The sequence below is a fragment of the Anabrus simplex genome, chromosome 1 (assembly GCF_040414725.1).
Source record: "Anabrus simplex isolate iqAnaSimp1 chromosome 1, ASM4041472v1, whole genome shotgun sequence".
In the NCBI taxonomy this organism is placed as follows: domain Eukaryota; kingdom Metazoa; phylum Arthropoda; class Insecta; order Orthoptera; family Tettigoniidae; genus Anabrus; species Anabrus simplex.
In genome coordinates, this window is record NC_090265.1 from 378,326,693 (window position 1) to 378,349,781 (window position 23,089).

The following is a 23,089-nucleotide window of genomic DNA, read 5'->3' on the forward strand; positions in this document are numbered from 1 at the left end:
CCACTCATATTGTTTTGAGGTGAACTTATTTCTCACAACCGATTCTTCCTTAATGTAATGTAATTTGTTCCTTTTCTAAAGTCACATCTGTAGTATGGGATTAGCCCTTGCATTAGTGGCCTAGAGCCAGATTAGGTTTTAAAACAAATGTATTAGGAGTGCAGATCGCCTCCTCTCAAATTGTTATTTTGGAGGTCATGTAATTAACCTTTTTCTCACTTAATAGGCCTCAGTAGGTTGGGTATTTTACCCCTGTGTCTAGGTCCTTAGAGGACAACTTGAAGGTGGAGTTTGGTGTGGCCTTTTGATAGGCTTAAAATTTTGAGAGCGGATCGCTCTTTTGAAATTTGTTTCTGCGTGCCTCTAGGAGGTCTTACTGTGTAATTTGGAGCTAGTGCTCCTGGGCGTGATTGGGGTTTTCTGCCCCTTTGTTAAACCTTATGTACATGTAAGATTGGGCTAACTGCTCAAGAATTGTGAGTCCGGGGCTCGAAGCCCAAAGCCTGTAAATACTGTTGTTGCTCTTTGTTGCCTTGCTACTCTGTACCTTCCATGCTCGTTATTTCTTGATTTTGAAGAGAGAATATAACCTTGTTAAATTTTACATTAACTTTAATTTCGTAGTTTGAGACCCGTTCACACCCGCACCTTCTTTCACCTCTACCTACCACAAAAATTCGGTAACACAAATAATAGTGGAATCAAAGTAATCGAAACAAGAAGAGTAAAATAACTATGAAAGATTAAGTTCGTTTCTTGTTTGTTTAATTTACTTTTTATCTATTCATTTTTACAAGATCTGCTAATGATCACGTACTTACAACTTAGGGCCCCGCGACGGAGGCTACCGATTGATAAAGTAGACTCGATATCCTAAATCCTGATATGAGTAAAATACGCACTGAACTCCGTGTAAGGAGATTTTATTAACTGGTGTAAAATACCTCAAAAGAGACTGGGGGGGGGGGGGAATCTGTATAAGACATGCCCGCCAGCCACTGAGTAAAATACCATCAAGGTCTTAGATATAGCGAATGGCGCGAAGCAATGGAAGTGACGACTAATGTTTCCTCAGTTAGAAGTAATCCCGGTAGATCTTAAGACGGCAACCTTTGTCGCAGATATGGCAAAGAGAATGAAACACTGGGTGACGTTTTGGGAAACTGTCCTTATGGTGACAAACTGAGAAACGGCCCAAATCACAAAATGAAACCATTCATTATGATGAGCTTCGTAGAAAGGGTTATACTCTTTACGGAGAGGTTCACGGTGTGTCAACGAATGGTAGTACCAGAAGAATCGACATGACAGCCTTTAAACAAGACAGAAAGAAGGGTTATATAATCGATCCCACATTCAGAATGGAGCATCTCACCGGCCAGCCTGAGGAGGTTAACATTGGAAAAAGGAACATCTGCGTACCTACAACCGAATTCTACGGGCTTAATTACCAATTAGAAGACATGGACTGGGTTTAATGGTAAGGGCACGCGGAAAAACGAGTAGGTTTATTAATAATTTCTGGATGTCCGACTAGTTGGCTGAATGGTCACCGTCGAGGCATTTGGTTCAGAGGGTCCCGGGTTCGATTGCCGGCTGGGTCAGGGATTTTAATCGCCTATGATTAATTCTTCTGGCGCAGGGACTGGGTGTTTGTGTTTGTCTCAACACTTCCTTTTCATATTCACACAACACACTACACTACCAACCAACACAGAAACACGCAATAGTGATTACATCCCTCCATAAAGGGTTGGCGTCAGGAAGGGCATCCGGCCGTAAAACAGTACCAAATCTACATGTGCGACACAGTTCGCACCCACGACCCTACAGGTGTGGGAAGAGCGGTAGAGAAAGAAGAAGAGGAAGGTTAATAATTTCTGGAACAGATTCAGCTTACAAAAATCCAGAATCCATATATTGGCAGTCGCTGTTTTACAGGATTCTTTGTCAATTTTAAAATCACATCTATACACTGAATACTTTTCTACTCCCTTTATATTCCCAATATCCTAATATCGAATGTGTTATTTGTTTTTATATTATACTAGCTGTAGTACCCCCCATTGCTTGGGTAATTTTTCGAATATTTATTTTTGCATTTGAATTATCTGTTTGAAGTGAACTTTTTTACATTTCTTTACTGTAACGTTGATTAATATTTTACGAACTTTAGTAGATGTAGAGTTATTATTATGTGTTTAGTTTAAGTTTCAGATTATATAGTTTTGCGGTAACCTTCGTCCTTGTGGAAGTTCACATTGTCTGGGAAGAAGTTGATCCTTTCAAATAAATAACAAAATTAGGTTATAACTGTATGCATTCACACGTCTCCCTATAAATATGTACACGATTCCAACTGCCATTGGGACTGTCACCAATCAGATTAGTGACCCCGAAAACTGTGTAGATTCAACACTAATATCGGTCATTGTGGAAATTCCTTTCTTTCTCAACCATGCCGACAATTATTCTTCTGAGCGACTTCGAAAACTATTGACTCGACACTAATATCGGTCGTTTCCGATCATTTTTGTATGTCTTACTACTACAGTGTTGTTCTTTTACTTTTTCTTGTGATTTTCAGATTGTTAGTACCTAGGTGTTAATATAAGGAATGATCTTCACTGGGGTAATCAAATTAACGAGGTGGTTAAGAAAGGTTAGATATCTCTTCACATGGTTATAAGAGTATTTAGGGGTCATAGTAAGGATGTATAGGAGAGGGCGTGTAATTCCCTGGTAAGACCGCAGTTAGAGTATGGCTCCAGTGTATGGACTACTTGATATGAGAACTTAAAAAAATCAAAGGAAATCAGCACGGTTTGTATGAATAATTTCCCACAAAGGAGTAGTGTTACGAAAATATTGAAAACTTTGGACTGGGAAGACTTGGGAGTAAGGAGAAGAGAGGCTCGACTGTGTGGTATGTTTCGAGCTGTCAGTGGAGAGCTGATGTGGAATGACATAAGTAGACGAATAAGCTTGAGAGCAGCTTTGATTGATTGATTGATTGATTGATTGATTGACTGATTAAATAATATGAAGATAAAGTTGCAATTCAAGAGGACAAATTGGGCAAATATTCATTTACAGGACGAGGAGTAAGGTACTGGAATAAATAATAAAGGGAAATGTTCGATAAATTTTAAAGTTCTTTAAATATGTTTAAGAAAAACTAGGTAAACAACTGTTGGGTAATCTGCCACTTGGGCTACAGCCCTAAACACAGATCATAGATTGATTGATTGATTGAGTGATTGATTGATTGATTGATTGATTGATTGATTGATTGATTGATTGATTGATTGATTGATGAAAGCCATAATTCCAAGAAGTCTACTAATACCAGTGCCAAGCATCAGAAGGCTCATTGAGAGTGTCTCAATGTTAACGCGGCCAAGCGTGTGAGCCGACTTCCGTTTTACTGGAGCCCCAGCCAAGCACAGTCAGTGCCCCAGTGGTGGCAAATGATTTGAAACTCATAGATGTGGATGGATACTGATCACCCTGCTCTCATCGACTTCGTGCTGAAGATGTGTAAATTAGTTTAGAATTAGAAAAACAAAATGTCAACAATAACATTGAGATCAGACTAATTATTACTGGTGTCCTCCTGTAATACTTTTTTGACGTCGAATACGTCTATAGTTCTATATTTTATTTCGACAATAACCATCACGCGGCGCGTATTCTGCGTAAAAAAGTGCGGCTATGTACCCAACAAAATCCCATTCAAAATCATTTCCTTTCTAGCTGTTCAATGCATACAAGTTTCCGACAGCGCTGGGCTAGCAAAGACCTAGGATAGAGAAAGTAGAGGCCCGGGTCTTAATTATAGTACAGCCCTGATAGTTGAGTGTATGAAAATTGGAAACCACAGAAAACTGCGTTCACGGCTGTCGATACTGGGGTTCGAGCCCACTATCCTCCGAATACAAACTCATAGCTACATGAACCGGTGAAGATATTTACCTTAAATAATACTCTGTACTGATGTAAAACGCCATATATATATATGTAACTGAATATCACATGCCCTCAATACTATTATACGTGTTGTTTTACAACGCTCCTTTACAGTTACGTTTGGAGGTAAGTACCGATGGTGCGGACTTTAATAAGAAATAAACATGCCGCCTTTCACATACAACCTGTTAAAAGTTTTAAAGCAATTTTCAAACTTGTGGAGAAAACATCTGAGCTTAATGAAAATGTCTTCGTAACCAGCCGGGCGGGTGGGCACGTCATTTAATTTCAATTATGTCGGCATTCAACATTAACAAGTAGAAAAATTACATTTAAGAGAGGAAAATGGTTGGCATCGTCTGGAAAGACGTCAGGTAGCTAACTACTTTTTATTTTCTCCTCTCCCCTTTAAAGGCAATTCCTTTCTCCTTGCCCCTTTGTTCTTTTATGTCCTTTCGTGCAGTCCACAAAAGCGCACCAGAACGGTTTATTATGAGTTAAAGGGCCTTTTGCTAGGTCGCAAACAACGCCCCTTCTGCTGAGAGCTCTTCAAGGAATTCACTATTCCTCATGTTCGCCTTCAACTCCAGGCCACTGGACTTCCCTGTTCAACTTATTACAAATTTTAGACTGGTACACTATTAGGAGATCATTCATACTTTAATTATTCGTAGCTATATCTAGTACTTGCCACCACTGTTACCAACATATGGACTTGAAATATAAAATACAATAGTCTATAAGTAATACAATAAACGAGTAAAAAGTTCAGGCATAGTACGAGCAGATAAAATCTGTACACATGGAAAATGTCCATGCGGGCCCATTCGTGTTCCTTGTCCATAAGAAGTAATCCTTTTCCGGATGGTGTCGTCTATCTTCTCCAAGTGGATGTATAGCTCCTGACTGTGCGGTCTTCTGTAATCTTTGACAGGGCCCAAGATACTTCTCAAAATTATTTTGTTTTTGGCCTCCATTTCTTGTTCATTTTGAGACATTCCACACCATGTATGACCTCTGATCAGATGATACTGCACTAGTTCCTCAGCTTCGGATTGAAGGATATTGACTTTTTGTTGTAGACATAATTAGCTGGTATGCCATTTCAATTTTGTTCCTTCGTGTCGCGAAGGCTTTTTTCTCAAAGACATTGTGTTCTGTCGACTCTCCCAGGTACTAAAATATTTCTGCTATGTTGGTTATGTCCTTGTCGGATCAGCAGGAGATCTGGAGTCTTTCCTTCTCTGCTTGTGTTTTCTGGCTGTGTCTGTCCCGAGATCATCTGCAAAGGCTATACAGTCGATACATTTCTGAGGCCGAGCCTGAACCTTTTTCAAATCCCTCGTTAGTCATTTCTTTGCACCGCTCGCGGATGACTTTCTTGAATACACAGTTCAATTTGGAGGTGGGTTTGTTCGATAATCGCTCTTACCTTCTTGCCTATCATTTTAGGATTTGGATTTGGGTGAAACGATCAATCTAGTCGAAGGCTTTTTTTAAGTTCACAAAGGTCACCACAAAATTATTTTTCTCGAAATGTGATATGAAAGGATATATTTGAGGTTCGGAACATGCTCTGCACATAAGTATACTTTCCTAAATCCCCTTGGTGCCCTCCCAGTTGTGGATCTAGTTGTTCCTCTGCATTAGCCCCAAGAACTTCTCACATAATTTTATAGAGAAATGCTGCGGTAGCTGTTCACGTCCGTCTTGTCATTTTCTTGTGAAGGGAACGAATCAGGGCAGACGTCCAGCCATTGGGAAGTCCCTATGTTTCGCAAATCTTGCAGATAAGTTTCGGCAGTTTATTCGGAGTTTTGTCACTTGCGTACGTCCCAAGTTCGGCAATTATAGAGCCCTCGCCAGCCACCTTGTTATTCTTGAGTGGCTAAATGATCTATTTGATTTCTTCCTTCGTGAGAGAAACATACAGTAGAATTAGACTGCTCCTGAAATGTCTAAAAATTTAATATTCGTTACAGTAAATCCAGAAGATAATTACTATTTCCACGGTCATAATTCATTTCCGCTGTTAGTTTTCAGTACTCCTGGCTCCCTATTGGTAAGTTACTATACGTTGCTCTTTAAGTTGATTTTCTTTTACCTGGTACCTAACATTTTACGTATAGGCCTATTTCACCAACCTAAACTGGATGGCTGTTGTGAATTTGGAATAAATAATATTCTCCAATGTGTGATGGAATTGTGAATTAATTAATCAACGCACAGTAAGATGTTAGAGGCTCTTGAAGAAGTAACTGTCTGGCTGAGAATGGAAGCAACGGACGAATATAAATTATTGCCGTCAGTAGTAAGAGAATTGCATATTGACAAAGAAGCCAACTATACGATAATTTTTATGTAAATTTCATATCGATATGACGAAAAAGTAAATGATCCACTTTTCAGATCGGTCAAGCAATACTTTTTCGTTGTCTATAAATCATCCTTAAATTAGAAGAGCATATTCAGGATATTATTGCAACCACAATAATAAAGTACTCGGTAATCACATTCAAGAATTATATGAATGGAATCAGTTGGCGAATGTTGGCATTTTATCATTACGAATTATACTAATGATTATATTCTGCGGATCAACTCCATTATTACGCGTAGTTATTCCGGGACTTTGGGCCAAATAACATAATTGATAGCAGGAATAATGTGTTCATTACTCACATGATCTTCACTCGCATCGATGTTTAACAAAGATGATTTCTCGGTACTTACCTAGAAACAGAAATAAAATAATATTAAAACCATATATTTACGATTTTATGCAGGAGATTAAAAATATAAATGACAACACTTAAGCAATAAAGCCTATTGGAGATACGCTAGCTTCTTGTGATATTCTCCCTCGAATTACACCCTCAGTTTCTAGGAGGATTTTCCTTCTTCAGTGTGTGTTTATAATACTGTATTAATGATGAAGCAGTTTATCAGCTTACGCCACTGAAGTAATTCGTCTTTGCTCCTTAATTACGAATTAGCGTGAATAATTTTATGTTCATTAAGACGAATATGAACAACTTTGAATTGGCTTGAATACAGAACTGACTCGGGTTATTTATTAAGGCCTGCATGGATATCCTTCAATTGGCTTGAATTTTTGTATTGACTCAGGTTGTTTACTAAGACAAGCACGAATAGTCTTTAACTGTACTGAATGGAATTGGCTTGAATACTTGTACTGACTCGAGTCATTCACCAGGATCAGTACGGATTGTCTTCAATAGTAGTGGATTAAATAATTATTAAACCAAACCAAACCCCATGGCACTACAGCCCTTGAAGTGCCTTGGCCTACAAAGCGACCGCTGCTCAGCCCGAAAGCCTGCAGATTACGAGGTGTCGTGTGATCAGCACGATTAATCCTCTCGGCCATTATTCTTGGCTTTCTAGACCGGCAGATAACTCCTCAATTCTAATCACACCGGGCGAGTTGGCCGTGCGCGTAGAGGCGCGCGGCTGTGAGCTTGCATCCGGGAGATAGTAGGTTCGAATCCCACTATCGGCAGCCCTGAAAATGGTTTTCCGTGGTTTCCCATTTTCACACCAGGCAAATGCTGGGGCTGTACCTTAATTAAGGCCACGGCCGCTTCCTTCCAACTCCCAGGCCTTTCCTATCCCATCGTCGCCATAAGACCTATCTGTGTCGGTGCGACGTAAAGCCCCTAGCAAAAAAAAAAAAAAAATTCTAATCACGTAGGCTGAGTGGACCTCGAACCAACCCTCAGGTCCCCCAGGTAAAAATCCCTGACCTGGCCAGGAATGGAACTCGGGACCTCCGGGTAAGAGGCAGGCACGCTACACCTACACCACGGGGCCGGCAAAAAGGGAATTGAGTCAAAGGCACGTGGTGTTCCCAAGCGATCACCCATCCAAGTACTGACCACGTCCAATGTTGCTTAACTGCGGTGATCGATCGTGAACCGGTGTATTCAACATGGTATGGCCGTTGACCGGAACAATTATTACCAAGGAAATTAGGACAACTCTGAATATTAATTTGTCTATTTGTACTGACCCGTATAATTTACCAAGGCTAATACTGACTGTACAGGCTAGAATTATTTACCGTATGCCGATCATTCAGCCAAAGAGCCGAATACGAAAAATATGACAATCTATGACAAAATATAAGCAAGTTTTTTATTTTTCAAATTGCTTTACGTTGCACCAACAGAAATAGGCCTAGATCTTATGGCGACGATGGGAGAGGAAAGGGCTACGAACGGGAAGGAAGCAGCCATGGATTTAATTGAGGTACAGTCCTATTTTCCTGGAAACCACGGAAAACCATCTTCAGGGCTGCCGGCAGTAGTGATCGAACTCACTATCTCCCGAATGCAAGCTCACAGCTATGCGCCCCTAACCGCACGGCCAACACGCTCGGTTATAAGCAAGCTTGTTATTTTATGAGACGGTTGGTATCGTGGTCAAAGCCACGCGAGTTCCACTTTTACGTAGAATCCGAACAAATTTTCATTTGTATGAACACACATGTATTAGCCGAGATTCGAAATGTAGCCGTCTTGGTGAGTGGCCAGTAAATATGCAGTAAACAGGCTGTCACGCCTTTTGGTTTTCTTAGCTTTTACCACAATTGCTAATGCCCGTGATTAGAAAATTACGGAAACTAAAGCAACATATAAACACCAGTGTTTTCATACCACAAATAATTGAGGTAAGGCACACCAAATATATTTAGGAACTAATCGCATGAGTTTACCACTTACAATATTTTTTCTGCATTATTCTACCTTAACAATTTGACATGAATCTCTACACTTGGTATAGCTTTGTAGTTCATTTCACCCAGGGCTTTTAAGCACTCGAAGATAAATTCAGCACCTTATCTAGACCATTTAAATTATAACACTAAGAAAAACCTGATTCTAAGAAGAATAACACTCTTCCCACAGTAAAGCAGGCTATTTGAACAAAACAGGGGATAGGACTTTCAATCAGCGTTTAACGACCACCCAGTCCATAGCTGATTTTTAAACTGCTGATGGTCGTCTTGATTCCCTCAGTTCAAGATTAAGCAATAAAGTTGGCTGAAAACACAGAATAATCCATGGATACAATTAAACCTCTGGCATCCTTCTCTCTCCTCCACTTTTGTCATAACCTGGTGGGGTCGGGTTTCGGATACGATCAGTTGAAAGAAATGACGCATTCCTCCTGTGGTTCGGTATCCAAGAAAAACTGGCGATCCTATGGTTTTGGTTAGAATATCACTAGTCACGTACAACTACAATCCTGCTTTGATCACTTACACCCACACATGCTATTCAGTGACTGGCCCATAGAAATAGCCTAGAGCTGACCCCAACCCTTTAGCTATGGATTAACTCAGTCATACTGTAAAAAAAAAAGAACAGTCACGGTTCTCGCCGAGGGACAACATTATTAGCGAGAATTACGGCTCAGACCGACCTGTCAGCCATCAGTAATCGCGTTATCCAGTCGACATTTTTAAACCTAATTACATGAACTGTCTATCATGGATGTGGTGACCGCACACAGTTCAGCAGAGACCATATCGCGACAAGAAGAGCCGCCTCTAAATATTACGTTTTAGGATTTTAAAATATCTTCACAATTCTTTATAAATTTATTTCAATAATAATAATAATAATAATAATAATAATAATAATAATAATAATAATAATAATAATAATAATAATAATAATAGTTGTTGTTTGGTATTTTCTGCCAGTTGAGCCACGCTGAGTGGCTCGGACGGAAGAGTTCTGACTTTCTGAAGTTAAGATGGTAGGTTCGACCCCAGCTCAGTTTCGTGGAATTTAGTTCTCAAATATGCCGGTGAATTTGCGAACACGAAAACAAATTCCTGCCAACGAACTGTCGGTAACTCGGCGTCTCCTAAAACCGTAAACGTGGGTGGAACGTAAAATCAGTAAAATATCATCGTCGTCCTCATCATCACCATCATCATAATGTACCTTCACAGAAATCTCCGATCCCACTGTACTTCACCTCTTTCTTCTTACCATTACTCATCCTCGTTCAAATTACTGTACTTCCTGGGTATCCTATATCGGGAGCGTGGGTTGGTGACCACGGGGCTCTGAAGTTGCGTTGTTTATACACTCATGTTCATAAAAAAACTGAACACTTTGAAAGAGTGGAGATAGGAAGTTCATATTCACAGGACATGTTCATTAGAATGTTCTGCAGAAACGATTAGCACTTCAGTCACCTAGGTTCATCATGTGTCCTGTTGCCTAGTAAGCACTGGGTCCTCCATGGGTACTGATAACTTGTCCCATGGGTGATGGCATCGACGCGTATAAGGCGCGAATGGCGTCCTGCGCTATAGCCATCCAAGCTGCATTCACCTCTTGCCACACTTCACCTTTGGTGGTTGGCATTGGGTCACAGCGCCGCACACGTCGTTTCACCATATCCCACACACATTTCCGGATGGCGACAAGTCCGGTGATCGGGCGGGCCAGGACAACAGTCTGACATCCTGTGACAACAAGAAGGCGCGTGTTCGTGCAGCAACATGTGGCCGCGCATTGCTGATATATGGCGTCTGGGGTGTCGTGCAGAAAGGGTACGGCTACGGGTCGTAGGATGTCATTCACGTAGGTCAAACTGGTCACAGTGCCCTGGACACGCACCGACTACAGTATGATTTCTGGTTGTACCCAATAGCACCCCACACCATAAGGCCTTGACTTGGCGCTGTCTGTCTTGTGCGAATGCAGTCAATGTGATGCCTGTCCCCCTGTCTGCTGCGAACCAAAATGCGGCCATCATTTTCAAACAAACAGAACCTGGATTCGTCCGAAAACCCTATCTGCTGCCATTCCTGCCCCCAGTGACGTCGTTCCATACACCATTGCTGTCTAGCATGTTTATGCACATTAATCAAAGGTAGGCGGAGAATTGGTCGACGCGTCGGTAACCCAGACCGTAATAAACGGCGATGGACTGTCACTCCTGATGGTGCACGATGTGTTACACTGTTCCACTGTTGCGCCAGTGCCGAGGAGGACGCAGATCTGTCCTGCAATGCCATTCGGATGAGGTGTCGATCTTCTCGGGGGTGGTCTGGATGGTGCGACCGGACCCATCTCGTCGTGTTCTACGGCCTTCTGTACACACATGTTGGTTGCACTGCCGACACACTTCATCGCACACGACCAGGAATTTCCCGGATGGATGCATCACGTTCTCTTTTTTTTTTGCTATTTGCTTTACGTCGCATCGACACAGATATGTCCTACGGCGGCGATGGGATAGGAAAGGCCTAGGAATTGGAAGGAAGCGGCCGTGGCCTTAATTAAGGTACAGTCCCAGCACTTGCCTGGTGTGAAAATGGGAAACCACGGAAAACCATCTTCAGGGCTGCCGACAGTGGGGCTCGAACCCACTATCTCCCGATTACTGGATACTGGCCGCACTTAAGCGACTACAGCTATCGAGCTCGGTCATCACGTTCTCTCATGCCAATAATTCGCCCTCTTTCAAACTCACTCATTCGGTGGTACGGTTCTCGCATACGTCTTCGAGGCATCATGCACATCTGCTGAAGTCACACTGATCCATTACCTTCGGTTTGTAGCGACAACGAGAGCCGCAGGCAGATTTTACCAGTCAAACCTAATACCAGTGGTGGTGCGGCGAGATATCGATGTGGACCTTGAACCTGAGGGTCGACATTGTTTCAAATGCTAATCATATTTTCAGAACATGCACATGTCCTGTAAATATGAACTTCCTATCTGTAGTCTTTCAAGGTGTTTTAGTTTTATGAGCATGAGTGTACTTACTTGTGCTGGACTCCTCACGTCGATCTTTCCTATCTGACCAGCGTTGGTGAACTCTTGTTGATATTAGGTTTGAGAGGCCTAGGGAGTCTTACTTTCGCGTCCTTCTTGAACCCTCCCTTTCTTTTGCATGTATCTTCATTCTTCGAAGGATCGGAAGTATTTCATTTTTATCACTATTGCGTGTTGCTGTGGTGGTTAGTAGGATAGTGTGTTGTGTGAATGTGAAGAGGAAAGTGTTGGGACAAACACAAACACCCAGTCCCCGAGCCAGAAGAACTGATCAGGGGCGATTAAATTCCCCGATCCGGTCGGGAATCGAACCCGGGACCCTCTGAACCGAAGGTCTCAACGCTGACAATTCAGCCAACAACATTCATATATAATACTTAACATTAACAGCCGTATTGAGTCTAGCCTCTGAAACTGAATAATAACAAACAGAAAGAATACTAACAATTCTTACAGTAAACACAAGTATCGCACTTCATTCCCTCGTAAACAAAAGTTTCTCGCTAAAACTTTTCAGATCATGTTTGTGAGTTATGTGCGCCGTGGAATAGATTTCAACGTCCTCAAACTCCGTGGTGTACTGGAGCGTATTGCTTTATAATAACTTTGTTCTCCAGTTTCTGGAATATAAAATAGCTCAGAATGCGCCTCGATGAGCTTGAACACAAGGTTTGGACGGAACAGCAGTTCAAGTCATATTTAGAAAACACTACACAACGGAAGATAACGTTTCATTTTAAACCGTCTCGGTAGCCAGTGATGAAATAGGAGTGATATAATTCCTATGTAAGTATCTCCTAAAGAATTGTTGTTGCTTTTACACTACTATTATTTAAAAGGTATCTAGTAAAATGTTGTCTATAAGGCATTTTGGTTAGAGTCGGTCAGTCAAAGAATGCGACTGGACACTTCGCTAACATGCATCAGTTAAACATACATTGTCTCTAACTTTGATAAGCTATTAAAGATGCCACTTCAAATTAACACTTCTGACTTCTTCGAGCATTAAATTTACCTACCATAGCGATGCAGGCTTTTACCTAATATTATATAATCAACTATATATTAGGGGTTTTCTTGACTATATTTTACTTTCTCGTCGTTATTTCGAGATATCATGAACCTCAGTCCAATGCACGCGGTGTGTGTGAAGTCGACCTGATAAAATGTTTGGTTTCAGTATTTTTGTACCCATGTGTATATTTTGATATTTTTGGCACCATAACTGCAGGCCCCTGCCGGTCATTGCATGTATTAAATGTACCACTATGGCATTTATTTGGAATTAGAGTGAGGGAAAAGGGAAAACTACTTCGAGAACGGCCGAGAATACGATTCAATATAACTTTCAAATAACATATTGTACAAGGATTCAAATTACCCGTGGAAGAGTCGTTAATAAACCTACGAGAGTTAGCATTTATCACTATCGAAACACAGAATAAGATTTTTGATGACTTCCTCTCTAATAGTTCTGAATTCATTCTCTTAAACTCTTTACCATATTGTTACGAGCCAAGCTCTCTAATATAATGGTATTCGATACATATGTAATTATTTCGTTAAATATAATTATTACTATATAGGTATAATTTTCTATATATATATATTTCAACAAACAATTTATTTTGTTAGTAGTATTTCTGCATTGTGATTGGATTGAGCTACAGTCAGAAAATAGATTTTCAAATATGTTACGCATTTTAAAATGACTAAACAAAAAACTGAGTATATCTGATATATAAATATTAAAACTTATCTCAGCGTTGAACCCGAGACAAAAATAACATACATACATACATTATCATTATAGACTCTTATGCCTTTCAGCGTTCAGTCTGCAAGCCTCTGTGAGTTTACTAAACGTCGCCACAATCCTCGATTTGCAACTAGTGTTGTGGCCTCATTTAGTTGTATACCTCTTATCTTTAAATCGTTAGAAACTGAGTCTAACCATCGTCGTCTTGGTCTACCTCTACTTCTCTTACCCTCCATAACAGAGTCCATTATACTCCTAGGTAACCTATCCTCCTCCATTCGCCTCACATGACCCCACCACCGAAGCCGGTTTATGCGTACAGCTTCATCCATCGAGTTCATTCCTAAATTAGCCTTTATCTCCTCAGTCCGAGTACCCTCCTGCCATTGTTCCCACCTGTTTGTACCAGCAATCATTCTTGCTACTTTCAAGTCTGTTACTTCTAACTTATGAATAAGATATCCTGAGTCCAGCCAGCTTTCGCTCCCGTAAAGCAAAAATAATTTTAAACTAATTCTAAAACTAACCAAAATACCTTGTAGACAGCCTCATACTAGATATCTTTTAAATACTAGTAGTCCAGAAACAATAACAATTCATTAAGGGATATTTACATACAAATTATATCACTCCTATTGTATCACTAGGTATTAAGACGTTAAACGTTTATGTTCCGTTGCGTAGTGTTTTCTAAATACGACTTCATCCAAACTTTATGTGCTTAAGCTCACCGAGGTGCATTCTCAGCTATTTTACATTTCAGAAACTGGGGAACAAAGTTATTATAAAGCAATAGGCTCCAGTAGTCTACACTATGAAGTTTCAAGACGTTGAAATCTATTCTACACACACATAACTCACAAACATGACCTGAATTCTACAACTATTAACTTTGTTTACGAGGAGCTGAAGTGCGTTACTATTTTTACTAACTTAAATTGTGCAAGAACTGTTAGCATTATTTATGTTTGCTATTGCTCACTTTCAGAGGCTAAGCTCAATATGGTATTTAATTATATTATATATGAATGCTTTCTGAACATCCGTTTATTATATCTACTTTTTAATATTTCCCCATTCAGTTTGGTCTGAAAAGAACAGTCCTCTGGACACTAGTATAACAAAGTCGCATACAGATTGGGATGAGAAGTTCCCTTATCCAAAGGTCTGCTATTCTACTATCGATTATGACGATGACGAGCCTGTTTCTCTTTTCCTTCTTCTTTTCACAGAACTCCTATAAAAGTGATGACATGGTATCAAATATCAATTCCTAGGGACCTTGTCAAATAGTAAAACTTCGACTATATCAGCAGTTCCCTGTAATGTAAGCAGCACAAAAGAACATGTCATCGCCGCTGTGGCAAAACTGCGAATGTGACAATCAATGCTCTTCCTACCCAATATTTCCCGTAAGACTGGTCACGCCTCCCAGCCACATTTTGATATGCAATTTTCGTTCAGTTCATTTTCCTATGCGGGTGTGTAAAGGAATGCGAACCTTAAATACATCATATTCTAGGACTGGGTGAACATGTCATGGAAACATACAATCCTATAGCACACACCCGCATAGGAAAATGAACTCAACGAGAATTGTACTGATAGACTGCGTATCCATCAATATGTGGCTGTGAGGAGTGACCAGACTTAAGGGAAATAATGGATAGGAAGGGCAGTGTCACGTTCGCAGTTTTGGCACAGCAGCGACAATGTGATCCCACAGTATTCACGCAGACAAGCTGTACTGACCCCTTGCGTTTAGATGACATAGCTTCAGGCTTTTCTTACTGTACATTGTGTCGCCGAATCACCGCCCTCTACCTGAATTTATACCTGGCCGTTGTGCATAACGTGCTTGTAATGTTCGTTGCATGTTATAAATGTTTTAGGGTTGGTAAAATCATATTCCGTTGCGAGTTGCGGCTCTTCAAGCATAACGGTATGTGCTCGACAAAATAGTGGTGATCCTGAACGCGACTAATGAAAACACCTTAAATTTCGTCACAAATTCAATGAGCCGTGGTGAAACTACAGGCAGTGCAAATGGTTATTATAGAGGCATTCCCGAGAAATATTGTACCTTAATGAAGGCCACGGTGTTTCCTTTCCACTCCTACTCTATCCCATCGTCGCCATCACACTTGTCTGTGTCGGCGCGACGTAAAAGAAATTGAAAAAAGTAAATGAAAGACACGTTAGATAGTCAGCTCAATGCAAATTTATTTTCAAGTGGCCGATGATAATTACGGAGAGAGAGGCAGTGGGCATTTGGCACGTAAATAAATAAATAAATAAATAAATAAATAAATAAATAAATAAATAAATAAATAAATAAATAAATAAATCCTGATTTTGTCTTTACAGTTGTTATTTATTGCGGACTATCAGGCTGGTCGGCGAGCGACATGTATGGATGATTTTTATAGCCCTAGCATATTGTGTTTCAATACAATTATGTATGTATGTATGTATGTATGTATGTATGTATGTATGTATGTATGTATGTATGTGTTGCACCCATAATGCGATCGAAAGGGCACAGTATGTATGCACAACCCTTGTTCCGTTTCTCTGAGGGTCCGGGTATGAAGTGAGTTGAATGTTCGTAGCGAGTTTTTACGACCGGATGCCCTTCCTGACGACAACCTCATCACGTGAGTTAACGTGATGAAATAAATGACGTGGCATACGGGGTGTCTCACCTAAGAGTCGTCAGGCACCTTTTGTCTGGTGTCTCGGAAGATATTTTAAATTTTATTTGTATGGTGTGTAGGTAGAGTCAGTCCAAACAAAGAATCCTCATCAATTGCGTCACGCGACGTCCATTGCCCACAGAGAACGTCGTTTGTGTTCCCACTGGAAACAAAAATGTTGTTGAAAGTGTAATTTTATGTGCCCAGCAGATAGAGCAGCCTCAAATTAGTCTGCTGCAATACTACGTTCAAGGATATTTATTGAAGGTAACAGCACAAGGAGAGAAATATATCGGTACACTTCTTCGCTACTTCATGCTCGCCTGACCGCGCTGCTTTGCACTCCACACTAGTGGTGGGGTAATCTAAAACAAAATAATAGCTCATTCGATTACTCGATTATTATTTCGATTCGATTATTTTTCGATTATTCATTCGAATGAATGAGGCAATCGAATAGTGAATTCTTTCGAAATAATCGAATGTGATCCAAATATTGTCGTCAACTCATCAATCTCATCACAGGGAAATTATAATTACGTATCTCCATTCCCTTACAAGAAGCAGGCCTATGTGCGTCGGACGATCGGTCTCCGAATGATACGTTTTCCGAAAATAATACGAACTTATGCTCCACAAGTGTGAATGAGTCATGCTTTCAGATGCCATTACTTAGCATAGATTAATATATTGCATCGCGCTCCCACTCGATTACGTGAAGCGCAGTCTACTACTTGGCTCACCATATTTATCAAATCATAAATTAAAACTCACCAGAAATTTTTCTCTGTCTCTAAATGAATTCAGAATGACTAAGATCGCTAGAATTGGCAATACTGATAATGATTTTTTGTGACAGGAAAGGTGGCGATGGTGATTACTGTTTTAGGAGGAAGTACAACTGGGCAACCATCCTTTAACACTAAACAGAGGGAAAAAATTAAAGGTGTCGGACACTTCGAAAAATGAAGGTATAGGCCAAAGAAATGCAAGGGCTATGAAGGGCGTGAAAATGAAAGACTCCTTAGGCCTCGGAAACCTAATACCGTTGGGGTTGGAAAAGAATAACGGATGACTAAGGAGGGCCGGTTATGATATATGAAAATAAGGAGCTTGGCACAAATGAGTTGAAACGATGCCTGGATTCAGCTAAGAGCCCTGTGGTCACCAACACGCTCTCAATCAATCAATCAATCAATCAATCAATCAATCAATCAATCAATCAATCAATCAATCAATCAATCAATCAATCAATCAATCAATCAATCAATCAATCAATCAATCAATCAATCAATCAATCAATCAATCAATCAATCAATCAATCAATCAATCAATCAATCAATCAATCAATCAATCAATCAATCAATCAATCAATCAATCAATCAATCAATCAATCAATCAATCAATCAATCAATCAATCAATCAATCAATCAATCAATCAATCAATCACCACTGATATGCATTTAGGCACTCGCTCAAGTGTCGACATCTTATTCACTCATTTAGTTTCAACATTTGGAGATCCATTTAAAAAATAAAATAATAATCATAATAAAATTCTATTTTTCGTAAGAGTTTATTTATTCGCTTATTTCAGTCGATTATCCATCCGACACACTTAAACCGAAAACTTTGTACATGATGTATCAGATAATAATAATATGTGTGTTTGAGTCATCAGTCCATAGACTGGTTTGATGCAGCATTCCATGCCACCCTATCCTGTGCTAACCTTTTCATTTCTACGTAACTATTGCATCCTACATCTGCTCTAATCTGTTTGTCATATTCATACCTTGGTCTACCCATACCGTTCTTACCACCTACACTTCCTTCAAAAACCAAGTGAACAAGTCCTGGGTGTCTTAAGATGTGTCCTATCATTCTATCTCTTCTTCTCGTCAAATTTAGCCAAATCGATCTCCTCTCACCAATTCGATTCAGTATCTCTTCATTCGTGATTCGATCTATCCATCTCACCTTCAGCATTCTTCTGTAATACCACATTTCAAAAGCTTCTATTCTCTTTCTTTCTGAGCTAGTTATCGTCCATGTTTCACTTCCATACAATGCCACGCTCCACACGAAAGTCTTCAAAAACATCTTTCTAATTCCGATATCAATGTTTGAAGTGAGCAAATTTCTTTTCTTAAGAAAGCTCTTCCTTGCTTGTGCTAGTCTGCATTTTATGTCCTCCTTACTTCTGCCATCGTTAGTTACTTTACTACCCAAGTAACAATATTCATCTACTTCCTTTAAGACTTCGTTTCCTAATCTAATATTTCCTACATCACCTGCCTTCGTTCGACTGCACTCCATTACTTTTGTTTTGGACTTATTTATTTTCATCTTGTACTCCTTACCCAAGACTTCATCCATACCATTCAGCAACTTCTCGAGATCTTCTGCAGTCTCAGATAAAATAATATCATCGGCAAATCTCAAGGTTTTGATTTCCTCTCCTTGGACTGTGATTCCCTTTCCAAATTTCTCTTTGATTTCCTTTACTGCCTGTTCTATGTAAACATTGAAAAGGAGAGGGGACAAATTGCAGCCTTGCCTCACTCCTTTCTGGATTGCTGCTTCTTTTTCAAAGCCCTCGATTCTTATCACTGCAGACTGATTTTTATACAGGTTGTAGATAATTCTTCGTTCTCGGTATCTGATTCCTATCATCCTCAGAATCATAAATAGCTTGTTCCAATCAACATTATCGAATGCCTTTTCTAGATCTACGAATGCCATGTACGTGGGCTTGTCCTTCTTGATTCGATCCTCTAAGATCAGACGTAAAGTCAGGATTGCTTCACGTGTTCCTACATTTCTCCTGAAGCCAAATTGATCTTCTCCCAACTCAGCTTCAACTTGTTTTTCCATTCTTCTGTAAATAATACGTGTTAAAATTTTGCAGGCATGAGATACTAAACTAATGGTGCGGTAGTTTTCACACCTGTCAGCACCGGCTTTCTTGGGAATAGGTATAACAACATTCTGCCGAAAATCGGATGGGACTTCTCCTGCCTCATACATCCTGCACACTAAATGAAATAAACTTACCATGCTGGTTTCTCTTAAGGCAGTCAGTAGTTCAGAGGGAATATCATCAATTCCAGGTGCCTTGTTCCTATTTAGGTCACTCACAGCTCTGTCAAACTCTGACCTCAAAATTGGGTCTCCCATTTCATCAGCATCAACAGCCTCTTCATGTTCCAGAACCAAATTATCTACATCGTTACCTTGATACAACTGTTGGATATGCTCCTGCCATCTTTCTGCTTTGTCTTCTTTCCCTAGAAGTGGCTTTCCATCTGAGCTCTTAATATTCATGCACCTAGATTTCCTTTCTCCAAAGGTTTCCTTGATTTTCCTGTATGCAACATCTACCTTTCCCAAGACCATACAGTCTTGCACTTCTCCTTCAGCCATTCTTCCTTAGCTACCTTGCACTTTCTATCCACTTGATTCTTTAATCGCCTGTATTCTTTTCTGCCCTCTTCATTTCTAGCATTCCTGTATTTTCGTCGTTCATCAATCAGGTCTAGTATCTCCTGAGTTATCCATTGATTCTTAGTTGATCTTTTCTTCCTTCCTAACATTTCTTCAGCTGCCCTACTGACTTCATTTTTCATGACTATCCACTCTTCCTCTATTGTGTTTCCTTCAGCCTTTTCATTTAGTCCTTGTGCAACATGTTCCTTGAAGCAATCTCTCACAGCCTTTTCTTTCAACTTGTCTAGATCCCATCTTTTTGCATTCTTTCCTTTTTTTCCATTTCTTCAACTTCAGATGGCATTTCATGACCAACAAGTTGTGGTCAGAGTCCACGTATACTCCTGGGAAAGTTTTTCAATCCAACACCTGGTTTCTGAATCTCTGCCTAATCATAATGAAGTCTATTTGATACCTTCCAGTGTCTCCAGGTCTCGTCCACGTATAAAGCCGCCGTTTGTGGTGTTTGAACCAAGTATTGGCAAGGACTAAATTATGATCAGTGCAGAATTCAACCAGCCGACTTCCTCTTTCGTTCCTTTGTCCCAATCTGAATTCTCCTACTGTACTACCTTCTCTTCCTTGGCCTACCACTGCATTCCAGTCTCCCATCACAATTAGATTCTCGTCACCTTTTACATATTGAATTAAATCTTCTATCTCCTCATATATTCTTTCGATTTCTTCATCATCCGCTGAACTAGAAGGCATATAGACCTGCACAATTGTGGTGGGCATTGGTTTGGTGTCTATCATGACAACAATAATTCTTTCACTATGCTGGTCGTAGTACCTTATCCGCTGCCCTATTTTCTTATTCATTATTAAACCAACTCCTGCATTTCCCCTGTTTGATTTCGTGTTGATAATTCGGTAGTCGCCTGACCATAAATCCTGTTCTTCCTGCCAACGTACTTCACTTATACCAACTACATCTAACTTTAGCCTATCCATCTCCCTTTTCAGATTCTCTAACCTACCACAACATTCCACGCTCCGACTCGCAGAATGTCAGTATCCTTCTTCCTGATGATCGCCCCCTCTCGCGTAGTCCCCACCCGGAGATCCGAATGGGGGACTAGTTTACCTCCGGAATATTTTACCGGGGAGGAAGCCATCATCAGTACATGTCTGCATGTCTTCCGGAGGTAGTTACGGCTGTAGTTTCCCGTTTCTTTCAGCCGTGTAGCAGTATCAACACAGCTAATCCATGTTGAGTATTATTACAAGGCCGTATCAGTCAATCATCTAGACTGCCGCCCTTGCAACTACCGAAAGGCTGCTACCCCCCTTTCGATGAACCATTCGTTAGTCTGGTCTCTCAACAGATACCCATCCGATATGGTTGCACCTGCGGCTCGGCTATCTTCATCATTGGGACACGCAAGCCTCCCCACCGCGGCAAGGTCACATGGTTCGCAGAGGACGAATAATAATAATAATAATAATAATAATAATAATAATAATAATAATAATAATAATAATAATAATAATAATAATAATAATAATAATAATTTCGTGTGGCTATTTCTAACCGAGTGCAGCCCTTTGTAAGGCAGACCCTCCGGTGAGGGTGGGCGGCATCTGCCATGAGTAGGGAACTGCGTGTTATTGTGGTGGAGGATAGTGTTATGTGTGGTGTATGAGTTGCAGGGATGTTGGGGACAGCGCAAACACCCAGCCCCCGAGCCATTGGAAATAACCAACGAAGGTTAAAATCCCCGACCCGGCCGGGAATCGAACCCGGGACCTTTGAACCGAAGGCCAGTACGCTGACCATTCAGCCAACGAGTCGGGCATGTATCAGATTATTCTTTGCGATACAACTGAATGTTATTTGAAACTCATTGGACTATTCTATTCGCTCTTGTCATATAGCAGCCTCACTCAGCCACCTCTTTGATTGTCACTGTCAATAAATATCCTTAAACGCAATATCTCACTAGAGTAATTTCAAACCGCTCTATCGATTAGGTACACTTTAAAAACATTTCTTTTACAGTGAGAAACACGCCAACGTTTTCCGTCGATACTGAGCGTTGCCTGATGTACCCGATAAGCACACTTTCCTTGGGCTGACTTTACCTAAACACTAAAAAAGCGAAATTGAAAGAATTCTCCGAAACACCAGAGAAAAGGTGCCTGACGACGACGACGACGATGATGATGATGATGATGCTTGTTGTTTAAAGGGGTCTAACATCCAGGTCATCGGTCCCTAATGACACCAAATGAGACGAAATGTAAGGACAATTAAAAATCTATAATCCTCCACTGACCAGAGTTAAAAACATAAGGACGATGAATGAATGGATGAGTATGAAGTAAAAACAATCAGTGGATCCGACCCGCAATGCCCCACATTCCCAGAAACTAGCGTTAAACAATAGTATTACTGACCAAGGGACTGATTGTAAAGCGCAATACCGAACTGATGATGTTTGTAGTCTGAACGGGTCCAAAATCCAGGTCATCGGCCCCTCATAATGGTACTTATCGCTAGGAAATTAGAACCATTGTATTAGTCATGTTGCGGTATTAATCAAAAGTAGCGTAGACTCGCGGTACTCCACTACTCACAGGTAATGTAATGCGCACATGTAACACAGACCTATGGCGTTTCGCACATTGCGTCACTATTTACAGGCTACGCAAACCTATGGTTTTCTTCATATAAGTGTACTACCCACAGGGACCCGCACTATCCCGTGGTGTTCCTCACATAGTGGGTACTAATCATAAGCAAGACAGAACCATGGTGTCGCTCATATAGTAGTACGAATCACAGGTACTGTAAAATGCATCCTGAGCACACACTGTCACTACTAATCACAAACCTACTGTGTACCTAACTCAGTGGTACTACGAGCAAGTAAAAGTGACCCATGGTGTTCCCTGCGTGATGGTACTAATTACAAGTAGTATCATGGTTCTAATTTAATCATCCCTTGGTCGCCCCTTTTAGTCGCCTCTTACGACAGGCAGAGGGCACTGTGGGTGTATTCTTCGTCTGCATCCCCCACCCACAAGGGAGAGCTGTCTGACGACTGTTAGGGAGACACCCAGTAATGTAGTAGAAAGGGAGAGGGGGAAACCCGATGCCAGTACACATCCTGCTCCTATCGATAACAACAAGCGGTCTGCTGAGGCTTAACCAGTCAGTTCGATGGACGAATCATCGTGACATCGACTTATACTCGTTTTTAAGTAAAAATAGTATATAAGACGCTGTTATGATGACGGATCTGATGGACGAATCATTCGATGGATGAACGGGTTAAGCCTTCAGCAGACCACTTGTTGCTATCGATAGGAGCACTACATATGAACACTGTAGAGAGGTTTGGAAT

At 40.6% G+C, this 23,089-nt stretch overlaps 1 protein-coding gene and 1 non-coding gene across 2 annotated transcripts in view; both read right to left on the bottom strand.

The window, feature by feature from the left end:
- Nucleotides 1–23,089, bottom strand: part of LOC136856812 (protein still life, isoforms C/SIF type 2) — a 560,067-nt gene that overhangs the window by 419,070 nt on the left and 117,908 nt on the right. The window lies entirely within an intron of this gene.
- Nucleotides 7,820–7,938, bottom strand: LOC136859384 (5S ribosomal RNA). The gene has a single exon (XR_011017745.1). It is a non-coding gene; the product is annotated as a 5S ribosomal RNA (ribosomal RNA).